Here is an 11796-nt window from a genome sequence, read left to right as displayed (position 1 = left end):
ACCTCTGCCTTGGCTTATTGGAGATTCAATTTCTTTTGCTTGGAGTTGGTGGTGTTTTGCCAAGCACAAAAGGCCTTACACTTTTGATTGATCAACTCTTGGATCTCCTAGTTATTCTTATCAAACCAGTTTTGATGTTTCCTGGTGGAGAATCCAAGTGGCTCTTCAGAGGCTCTGAAGATGGCGGCCTTGAGGGCACCCCACATGCTGCTGACATTCTCTTATTGTTGTTAATTGGAATTCACCAGTTTCTCCTTGAGGCACTGGTGGAAGGGGCTCACTTGCTTGGGTTTTTGAGGCCTTCAACATTGATCTTCCATCAGCATTGCTTATTTTGCAGCCATCGTTTGGGAGCCAGTTTGAGTGACATAATCAAGTGGATGAGTCAGTGATCAGTCCAGCAGTCATCAGCTCCTAGCATAGCTCAGGGGATGTTGACATCTTTGCGATGCTAGGCATAGTCAATCAGGTGCCAATGCTTAGTTGTGAGTGTTGCCATGATGTTTTGTACTTGTTTTTCTGGTGGAACTGGGTGTTGGTGATGGTGGGTCCATGTTCTGTGGAGTTGGTCAAGAGAAGGATGCCATGGGGGTTGACCTGTCCTACTCCTTCCTTGCTGATGGTTCCATTCCAGAGGTTAGAGTCCCTTCTGACTCTGGCATTAAAACCCTGTGAAGACTAAGTCTGTCTCCCTCTGGAACATCAGAAAGGACTTGGTCAAGGTTGGCAGAGAATTCCTCCTTGGTTTCATTGGCAACATCAAGAATGGGGCATACTCACTAATGACAGTGTCATATTGGCTCCTTGCCGGTTTAAGATGGAGAGTCATGAGGTGCTCATTAATTCCGATAGGAAGCTCTTTGAGTTGGTTTATGAGTTCATTCTTAAGGGTAAAGCCAACTCCATCAAGTTGGTGTTCTCCTTCCTATTTACCCTTCCGGAAGAAAGTATAGCCACCTCCATGGTCTTTGAGTTGCCTAACTCCCACTTGCTGAGTCTTGCTCCATGCAGCTACATTGATGGTACATCAACTGTGTTCTCAGGCCATGACTGCAGTTTAGTGCTCTTAGCCTTCACTAACAGGGTTGTCCATGAGGGTCCTGATGTTTCCAGTCCCAAAAATAATGGTGCGTCTTTGCTGGTACTTTTAACCACAGTAAAGGCAATCCCACTGGATGCGGTTATCCAGTTAAGAAGAAATACAGAATACTGTATTAGACAGACTATTAGGGCACCTTTGCTAGCCCCCTCCCCATGTTGGGTAAGCAGAGTATATTCTGAAGAGGGCTGCTCAGTCATAGTTATAGCTGCTGAATCACACTCCTGTTTCATCCAAGTGCTAGATGACCTTCCTGTAACTTCTGCCTTCATGCCAGTTCATAAGTAGGTGCTTCCAGACCTCACAATCCTGCTCCCTTCACCATTAGCTGGTTGCCAAAGGGCTTGAGGAATGTGCTGGCATAGCAGATGCCTGTACATGACTTCTTTTATTGTGGAGATACTGCTGCACATTATCTTCCACACAGATCTTGACAGAATGGGACCTTGATCCACTGGGGATCTTGTTCTGCTGCAGCTTTCATCCGCCTTCACAGATTTTAACATCATCTTCCTCCTGCTCTGGCATTGAGAACTTGTAGACCAATAGCTGGGGGCTGGGCATGCTTATTGTAGTGGCAACCTGTACTCACCATGTGACAGCACCATTGAAGGATATATGTGGCTTTTCAGGAAGAAAACCATTGCCATCTGCTGTCCGCATCACATCCTGGTGATGCTGCTGTTGCTTGTTCTGCAACTGCTTATTTCACAGCTAACCTTCTCTGAAGGTCATTCCACTATCTGCCACCAGTACAGTTCTGCCCCATAGTTGAGGTGATATACTTATAAGTAAAATATACCTCACTGAATAAAGACATCAGTTGCCTACAGGCTAGGTGGGCCTCAAAGGTTAAAATTGGTGTAATTTATATAGCAAGAGACTGGGAAAACTTGATCTGAAGTTTTGGAAGAGGCTCCAAAACTTCAAATCAAATTTTTACTATGTGATGTCACAGTTTTAGCTGGAAGGTCTTGTTTTAATTTCAGGTGAAAGCCAAAGGCAGCCAAAGTGTATTCAAAAGCTACCATCCATACGTTCCAGGGTTTTACAGCAAGAAAAGTGAAATTCATGAAAGAGGTTACTTGCTGGTTCCAAGTCTTTGTGGCAAAAGCTTTAGAAGCTGGTGGTTTAATTATCAAGTTCTTTACTTTGTTTCATGCTTGAATTGTCATCAGTAAACAGGACCAGTTAATCTAATGCTTCTAGGTTTCTTTTGGGCTAGGCACAGACATTCAAAAAGCCAGAGGCAGAATCCATCTTAAGTTAAGCAGTTTTCTGTAAACGGTATAGTTTAGATTGGTAGGGAACAGAACACACAGTCATCCTTTGGTGGGGGGCGTCAGGGGGTCAAATCTTAGTCCAGGTTCTGCTATTATTTTTAAATCAGTCTGTGCACTGAATTTCTGATCTGTTACAGGTATAGACCAGTTTCCAGAAGTGACAGGGCAAAAGAGGCAAGACATAGAGTTCTTGTCCTAGAAGACAGGTCCATGCTGACATAGCTGGGATAGCTGGAACTAGGGGGGTGCAGAAAAAATGTTAATGATCAACTTTCCTGAAAAGTGGCAAGTTTGATTTGGTTTAGTAGCTGATGCTTGGAATTGTAAACTGACTTTTCTGATCCCTGGGAAAGTGAAGGGGAATTGATTTTCCTCCAGAGAGTCAGGGCTTTGCAGAACATGTGGTTACTTTACAACGTGGCTATCAACACTGTTTTGTTTCTTAACAAGTACAAATAATTCAGTATACCTATATTACCTTGAAACTGAAGTTCAAACTTGACTGTCAAAGGGAAGCCAGGATTTGTTCATTCTCAATTTACCTGTAGCCATGCAGATAGGAAATGCCTTCTCTCTTTTAATGGGAAGGAAGTTACCAACACTTCTTGTCCAAGTTAAATTAATGTAAGTTATCTTACCTGAGCTTCAATGCCACAGGAGGCTGAGCTCGGGCAGTATCTGTCACGGCAACAAAGATTAACTGAAAACTAAATGAAGTTTGCAGCCTTAGGAGTCAGATCCATCTATATAAAATTAATATCTTGATCACAGGATCACAGGAGACCAACTGGCAGCTGCAGGAATGGTGCTTCAAGGAGGGCTTTGGCTTCCTCAGCCATGACCGGCACATCACGACGAGAGACATGCTGGGATGGGATGGGCTCCACCTTTCCCCTAAAGGTAAGCATGTGTTCTCTTCTAGGTTGGCGGACCTCCTCCGGCAGGCTTTAAACTAGGCTCATCGGGGGAAGTGGAAGATGAGGGTGGAGGAAACATCAGACTGCCAGACCAAACAGCACCCACAACTACAGCCCAGCCCAGCCCAACGAGCGAAGCGAATAAACAGGTAAGAGATAGGGGCCAGGGTAATGCTGGGACTAGGGGGTCAGTACACACATCCACAGGAGGCCTCAAATGCCTATACACAAACGCTCGTAGTATGGGTAACAAGCAGGAGGAACTCACCCTCCTGCTGGCTGACACCAGCCCGGACATAGTGGGGATTACAGAAACGTGGTGGGATGCAACGCATGATTGGGCGGTGAATGTCAAGGGCTATAGGCTGTACAGGAGGGACAGGATAGGAAAGAGAGGTGGGGATGTGGCACTCCATATAAAGGAGGAATACACATCCTCGTCAATTAGCAAGGAGTCAGGGGAGGGGCACTCTGAAGTGCTTTGGGTTAGAGTACAAGGCAGTCGAGGGGAAAGAGACTTGACGGTGGGAGTCTACTACAGACCTCCCAACCAGGGAGAAGAGCTTGACCGGGAATTCTTGGGTCAGCTCACAGAGGTAGTGAAGGCTAAGGATGTGGTAGTCATGGGGCCCAGGAGGTGCACAGCCCCACCAGGGGAGACGCCTTGTTGGACATAGTGCTGGCCATGGGTGATGACCTGGTGAGGGGGCTGCAGGTGCTCAACCACCTGGGCGACAGCGATCATCGCCTGCTGGAATTCACCATCCAGCGCAAGGTGGGAAAGGCATGCAGTAAGGCAGCGGCCCTAGATTTTAGGAGGGCAAACTTCAACGAGCTAAGGAGGATAGTTGGAGAAGCGCTGAGGTCCCGGAGGGGAGGGGAGCCAGGTGTCCAAGGAGAGTGGTCGCTCCTTAAGGAGACGATCCTCCAAGCCCAAAGGAAGGTAATACCAACGAGGATCAAGGGAGCAGGAGGGCACACAAGCCTCTGTGGCTCACCAAAAGCATCTGGAAATGTCTCCTTGCTAAAAAAGAGGCTTATACCCATTGGAAAGAAGGGGACATCACCAGGGAAGACTATTCTGTAGTTGCTTGGGGATGTAGGGGGGTAGTTAGGAAGGCCAAGGCAGAGATGGAACTGGGAATAGCTTCCCAGATTAAGGACAATAAGAAGTCCTTTTTTAAATGCATAGGGGGTAAAAAGAAGGTCCCAGGTAATGTGGGGCCCTTGCAGGACACGTTGGGAAACTTGGTCGTCACACCAGATGGCAAAGCTAACGTGTTTAATGATTTCTTTGCCTCCGTCTTCCTAAGTAGGGACCAGCACAGCCACCTCCCTGCTGGGCCCCCCCTCAGGCCCTGGGGGAGGCACACCTGGGCCACGGGTTAGCGAGGATTTAGTTAGGGAGCTTCGGGAGGGGTTGGACGTATTCAAGTCAGCCGGCCCGGATGATCTCCATCCTAGAGTTCTAAAGGAACCGGACGAGGTCATTGCAAGTCCCCTGGCACAACTTTACGAGCACTCGTGGTGCTCTGGTGAGGTACCGGAGGACTGGAAGAGGGCCAACGTGGTCCCCATCTTCAAAAAAGGCAGGAAGGAGGACCCGGGAAACTATAGGCCGGTTAGTCTTACTTCGATCCTAGGCAAGCTGTTTGAGAAAATTATGCTGGCACACATCCAGGAAGGGCCAGCAGGGGACTGCATGTTTAGGGGCAACCAGCATGGGTTCATCAGTGGCAGGTCCTGTCAGACCAACCTGGTAGCCTTTTACGATCAGATGACCAGATCATTAGATGCAGGGGTAGCAGTGGATATAGTCTTCCTGGACTTCCGGAAGGCTTTTGACACTGTCTCTCACCCTGTTCTCATTAAGAAACTGGGGGGCTGTGGTGTAGACACCCACACAATCAAATGGGTCGCCAACTGGCTGGAGGGCTGCACCCAGAGGGTGGTAGTGGATGTGTCCTTCTCAACCTGGAAGGACGTGGGCAGTGGGGTTCCGCAGGGCTCGGTCCTCGGGCCCGCACTGTTCAACATCTTCATCAGTGATTTGGATGAGGGGGTAAAAAGCACCCTGTTCAAATTTGCTGATGACACGAAGATGTGCGGGGACATGGGCACACTGGAAGGATGCAACAGGCTACAGTCAGACCTAGACAGGTTACAAGGGTGGGCGGACGAGAATAGGATGGGTTTCAACAGAGACAAGTGCAAGGTGATGCACCTTGGGAGGAACAACCGGCACCATACCTACAGGTTGGGGAACTCCCCTCTTGTCAGCACGGAGGCAGAAAGGGATCTGGGAGTCATCATTGACTCCAAGATGAACATGGGCCGGCAGTGTGGAGAGACAGTTAGGAAGGCCAGCCGCACCTTGTCATGCATCCACAGATGCATCTCAAGCAGGTCCAAAGAGGTGATCCTCCCCCTCTATGTGGCACTGGTCAGGCCGCAGCTGGAGTACTGTGTCCAGTTCTGGGCGCCACACTTGAAGAGGGATGTCGACAGCATGGAGAGGGTCCAGAGGAGGGCCACTCATATGATCAGGGGGCAGCTGGGCAGGCCCTACAAGGAGAGGCTACGAGATCTGAACCTGTTCAGCCTCCACAAGAGAAGGCTGAGGGGGGATCTTGTGGCCTGTTATAAACTAGTCAGGGGGGATCAGCAGGCATTGGGGAAGTCACTGTTCCCCCGAGCACCGCCAGGAGTGACCAGGAATAACGGTCCCAAGCTGGCAGAGGGTAGGTTTAGGTTAGATATCAGGAGGCGCTACTTCACGGTCAGGGCGGCTAGGATCTGGAACCAGCTTCCAAGAGAAGTGGTGCTGGCCCCTACCCTGGGGGTATTTAAGAGGAGGTTGGATGAACATCTTGCTGGGGTCATTTGACCCCAGTAGTCTTTCCTGCCATGGCGGGGGGTCGGACTAGATGATCTGCTCAGGTCCCTTCCGACCCTAGAAACTATGAAACAGTTGGAATGGTTGGAAGGTGGTTGATACAACTTGCTGTAGAAAAGCAACTTCCTGTGAAGGCCTGAGCAAAAAACCATACAGAGTAGCTCACCTCTATTAAGCTTACCACACAACGCTGCTTCCAGTACAGTGTGGCTGCTTGTGTACATGACGGGGTTTTAGTTATCCCTAAATTGAAATGATGGCTTTTTAATTGGTAGGTTTTTAATTGTGATGATTACAAGCCCACCATTTCAATTTAGGGGCTCTGTCATGGTTATGATGAAAGGCCGGATCCCTTTTTTTTTCTGGTGGAGCCTGCCCATGGCTTGGAGTCAGTACCCAGCCAGTGCACAGCCCACTAGCACTCCACCCAGGCAGCCCTGAGGGATACCATTGCCATAGAGGAAAAGACTGGGGCCTCCTGCAGCTCAAATGCTGCTGACAACTTATCTCCCGGCCATGGGCAGGCTCTGCTGGAAAAAGAAAAGGATCAGGCCCCTCGCCACTATTTATTTTTCCTAGTGGAGCCTGCCCACAGCCGAGGGGTGAGTTTCTGGTGGGCTGGGCAGCCTCTGAGCTATGGGGGACCCAGTGCTTCCCTCCAAAGTGGTGGTGTCCCTTGGGGCCGCCCGGGGAGGGTGCTAGTGAGCCAGGTGCTGGCTCCAAGCTGGGGCAGCCTCCAGCCTGCTAGCACCCAACCCAGGGGGCCCCAAGGGGTGCCACCATCATGGAGGAAGGACTTGGCCCCCCACAGCTCAAACATTACTAGCAGCTTGTCCCCCAGCCACAGGAGATGCGGACAGGCTCCGCTAGGAAAAACAAACAAACCCTTTGCCGCTTTTTTTTTTTCTCAGCGGAGTCTGCCTGCACAAGCTGCCACCAGGTCTCACAGCCCATGAGCTGTAGGGAGGCCTGATGCTTCCCTCCACAGTGGTAGTGCCCCCTGAGGCTGCCTGCATGGGGTGCTAGCTGTATGTGTGTTGCCCTAGCTTGCAGGCAGCACCCAGACCAATCCAACAATGCACAGGACTCTGGAAGCTTGGGCGTGCTCAGAGAAGCTTGGGTTTGGTAGGCTTCCAGTACCCTGTGCACCATTCCCACCACCTTCCTGCCACCTGGGACCACCCAGGAATGGGCTGATTTGCTTCTGGGCAGTACGGGAAGGTGGCAGGAAGGTGGCTGGGTATACCAGCGGCCAGAGAAGGCAGTGGGGATAGTGCATGGGGTACTGGAAGCCTGCCAAGCCCAGGCTTCTGCACCCTGTACACTATCCCTGCTGCCTTCTCCAGCTGCCAACACACCCAGCCGCTCTCCTGCTGCCTTCCTGCACTGCCCCAGAGGCAAGCCAGCCCATTCCCAGCCGGTCTCAGGAGGCAGGAACAGTGAATGGAGTGCTGGAAGCCCATCAAGCCTCTTGCCATTTTTTTTTCCTGTGGAGCCTGCCCACAGCAGGGGAGTGAGCTGCCAGCGGGCTAAGCGGCCCCTGAGCTGTGGGGGCTCTGCGGATGGATGTATTGCTGCAATTTGTTACATGGCAGACTAAAATACATTGGGATGTTTTAGTTTGCTATATAACAAAGTCATTTAATTCCCTATACGCTGCCGCACATATACTGTGTGACATGATTAAACAGCTAAAAAAAGGCAATTAAACCATTAAAAAGGGCTATTTTGTCACATGTACAAGTGCCCTGTATCTTAAAGGAACAAAGGCTGAACTGACTGTATGGTTTTATATTGGGAATCTACATTTTCCTTTAACCTCATAATTGCATCTTCAAGTTGCTCCTTCCCAAGTTGGGTACAGAGTATGTTCATTTGAAAAGTTAATATATTGTTACTAACTGGAAATTCCAGATGGAATTCTAACAGCTGTAGAGCTGCTGAGAAAACTCTCAGACTAGCCTTTTCCCATGTACTGACAGGAGAGTTGGCCACTTTCTTTTCACCATATGGACTATATTAACCGATAATCTGCTAACTTTCCAGAATTTACTGTTTGCTACAGATTATTTATAGCACATCCCAGTCCAACCTGACAACTTGTTTACAACAGACTTAAAGGACAATGAGATGTTGCAAAACTTCACAACATTTTTTCCCAGGAAGTAAGAGGTCAGTTTCTAGGCACTTTTAGGTAAAAGTGGCAGAATCAAAGCAAAATAAACAATCTTGTGGATTTGAGGTTTGGAGTAGAAATAAAGCATGTTGTACATGGTTTCCTGTATCCCTCTGGTTGGAGAGGTTCTCTGATTATTGGTAAACTAAATTTGAAGTCTAGTCTTGATGGATTTTGAAGGCTGTCTCTTTACCTGATGTCTGCCTTGGGACTGAGCTCTTAAGCAAATACTTTATCTACCTGAGGAAAACACATATTCCAGTTACATAAAGAACATGGAAAAACAGATTTGCACAGACTGAAATTACTTATTGTCTTTCCACCCTAGCATGTGCACAATATTTGAAGGTGTGGCCAGGGGTACACAAAAGGAAAGAATGAGATGATAAAGCAATGCCAAATACTTAAAGATACTGGAGACACCAGCAAAATCAAACCTGGTTCACTGAAATTAATTCTTATTTCTAAAACTTGGAATCCTATCAGTGACAACTAATGAAACAACATTTAGAGGTTGGGGTGGGTGGAGTGGCTCCCAACACTGTCCTGAGGGATGGAGAGTGTAGTGCCCCAGTTACACCACTGTGCTCTTACTAGTCATCCTGGTAATTATACTTAGCTGAAAACAAAATCCGGGGGTGGAGGTGGACTCTGATAGATGCATCTAGTTTAATACGCTGTCCTGAGCATATTGAACCCACCTCTATTGGTTGAAAGTGCTGACCCTAACTGATTCCTCTCCTCCCTACATCCTAGTCTACTGTGGTAATGGAAACTGATGGGCTTGCTTTTGTATGGCTCCCGGTGGGATGTTTTTATCCCCAGAACCCAAACCTGTTAGCTTTTAGGATGGCTAGAACCTGTTCTCATCCTGCTGTTACCACTAACAGTGGTAAGTGATATGATGCATTCATTCCTAAGCACACTCACAGACTGGAACAGCCAGTGTCTTGTGCTGTTCATGGGTGGTTTTTGAACTAGTAGAATAGTCACAGGTCAAAACTTATGAAACTGCAGGTCAGAGACTTTAATCTAAAACAACATTAAAGTCCAGTCAGCACAGTGAGGTAACTCTGAGAACTGGAAAAGCAACCTAAGGCAGTACAGTAACTCTTTATAAAAAGCACTAACATCAACTGCAGACTCCTAAGCAAATTAAAACTGATTTTTGGCTAAATCTCTCTTTGCATCCTGTGGGAGATACTATTCTTACCTCCTTATATGAAATGCTATGAGTCTGCTTTCACTTAAGAGGTGCTCAGGTTTGAGATGTCTGAAATTTTTCTCCAGTGTCAGAGTTTGAAATTCTTAAAATTGCTTTAGGATTGGCCATGCTATAAGCTGGAGCTGAACTGTAATTATAATTACTGTTGTTGGCTCCACCTGGTATAAAAAGTCTCAGAACCAGAAATTCTTCAGCTTGGTCTCACAGTGAACAGTTCTGTTCACTCTCCTTGTTTCTCATTCCTATATAATGGAAATATTGCCATGTAATATAATCTACCCTGTAAAGTGTGCTTTAAAACCAGGCTCCTAGACATAGCTATAAGTGCTCAAATAAGTCTCTTCCCAGTTATTAAACACCCCTGTTAAATAAATTCCAATTTGAACTTTCCCTTGGGAGTTTCTTAAACAGTTTTTTGCAGTACTGCATTAGTACATGAGCAATGCTGAAGTCAAAACTGCTGGAAGAAACTACCTAATGGTACAGTTCCAAGAAACGACCAGAAGAAAAAGGCAGGTAATAGATGCATAGTAGTTACTTAAATAAAATTGCTAGATTGCAATTGCTTGCTTTTGACTTACCTCACTGAACAAAATAAAGGTAGAATTATTTCCTAAATATATTATAAATTGAAAAAATCATACATTGAAGGAGTGTATATAACCAAGGTTTCTTTGACCATATGGCTAAAAGTAACATCTGTTTTACATGCAGCATTGAAATATGCATCTGAACTCTCATCTGTACATTTTTCTCAACAAGTTTACATATAGTATAGTTCTTGCCAAACAATAATCATCCCATAACTTTTAGGCAACTAACAGCATGTCAAACAGGGTTGGAAAGGCCTTTTTATCTGCTTAATACAATGTAAGTATTTTATCCAAGAAGAGGAAATTCAACTTGCAAGTTATTAATCTCTCTGTCATTCTTGTACAAGTCCACCAAGATAAAAAGCAAGGAAATCAGACTAAGTGGTGCCAGTTACACAGAGGATCCCTTTTTGTTGTCCAGAATTATGAATTCTGAGTGTTTGGATATATTGTCCCAACATGCAGGAAGTACTTTTTCTTATCAGTCAGGGATGATTAAAAAAAACAGAAGACATAATGCTAGAAACTGTTCTCTTCCACTTACACAGCGACAAATGGGGACAAATACTGCCTGTAAACATGAAGTCTGACTGATGCGCTTTTTAGGTTGGGAGTTTCATTTGCAATAGCAACCATCAATGGTTCTATCTATACCCACAGGCTAACCTGATTCTCAGCATGTACATCTCTGTTCTTTGCTATGCAAAATGCTTGTTAAAGTTTCCAGGCCATTTTCATTCTTGTGTAAAGACTTCACAAACTCCTTCAAGGGATTGCTGATCCTCACAGGGAGAAACAGCTGAAGAATGTTGGGCCAGGTGCTATGTGCCCATCTCAGCCTGAACAGTTGCTCCCGAGTGGCTCGGGGCTTTGTGACCCAAGCTTAGATACTTGTGGCTCCTGGCACAACCGTCCATCAGTTGCTATCACCTAAGGGAGCCTCCATGCCCTGATCTTACTAAAAACCTCCCTCATTTCCTCTTACATCATCAGCTCCCTTGGGCACACTTTGTAGAGAGCCTTTTTGGGGCTCCTCCTCCCCTATACCCCTTTCATGTGCCAACCTTCAGATGAATAGCAGTGTGCCTCTGGCCTGGGCTTATATCCAGCTAGGACCTTCATAGAGTTCATAGATTTCATAGACATTAAGGCTGGAAGGGACCTTGGAAGATCATCGAGTCCAGCCCCCCGTCCAAAGGGCAGGAAGTCAGCTGAGGTCATAGGATCCCAGCAAGAAAAGCATCCAATTTGCTCTTGAAGGTGTTCAATGTAGGTGCTTGAACCACCTCCGATGGCAGGCTGTTCCAGACCTTGGGGGCTTGGACAGTAAAGAAATTCTTCCTTATGTCCAGCCTGAAACGGTCTCACAGTAGTTTATGACTGTTTGACCTCGTCATCCCTTGAGGCGCACTGGTGAACAAACATTCCCCCAGATCCTGGTGGTCACCCCGATAAACTTATAGGTGGCCATCAGATCACCCCTGGGCCTGCGCTTTTCCAGGCTAAAGAGTCCCATGGCTCTCAGCCTGTCGTCATAAGGTCTGTTTTCCTGACCTCTGATCATGCACATGGCTCTTCTCTGGACTCCCTCAAGCTTCTCCACATCC

At 47.1% G+C, this 11796-nt stretch overlaps 1 protein-coding gene across 1 annotated transcript in view; it reads left to right on the top strand.

Annotated features, from left to right (window-relative positions):
* Positions 1-3429: 3429 nt before the first annotated feature.
* LOC149856370 (rho GTPase-activating protein 7-like) overlaps positions 3430-11796 on the top strand; it is a 236757-nt gene continuing 228390 nt past the window's right edge. The window contains exon 1 of the mRNA XM_090065304.1: positions 3430-3448. The gene's annotated coding sequence lies outside the window, so the exon portion shown is untranslated. The remainder of the gene's footprint in view (positions 3449-11796) is intronic.

Source organism: Crocodylus siamensis, chromosome 10, assembly GCF_052110815.1.
Source record: "Crocodylus siamensis isolate JL-2025a chromosome 10, ASM5211081v1, whole genome shotgun sequence".
NCBI lineage: Eukaryota > Metazoa > Chordata > Crocodylia > Crocodylidae > Crocodylus > Crocodylus siamensis.
Note: the sequence above shows the minus strand (reverse complement) of the source record. Positions and strands in the feature narration are given on the sequence as shown.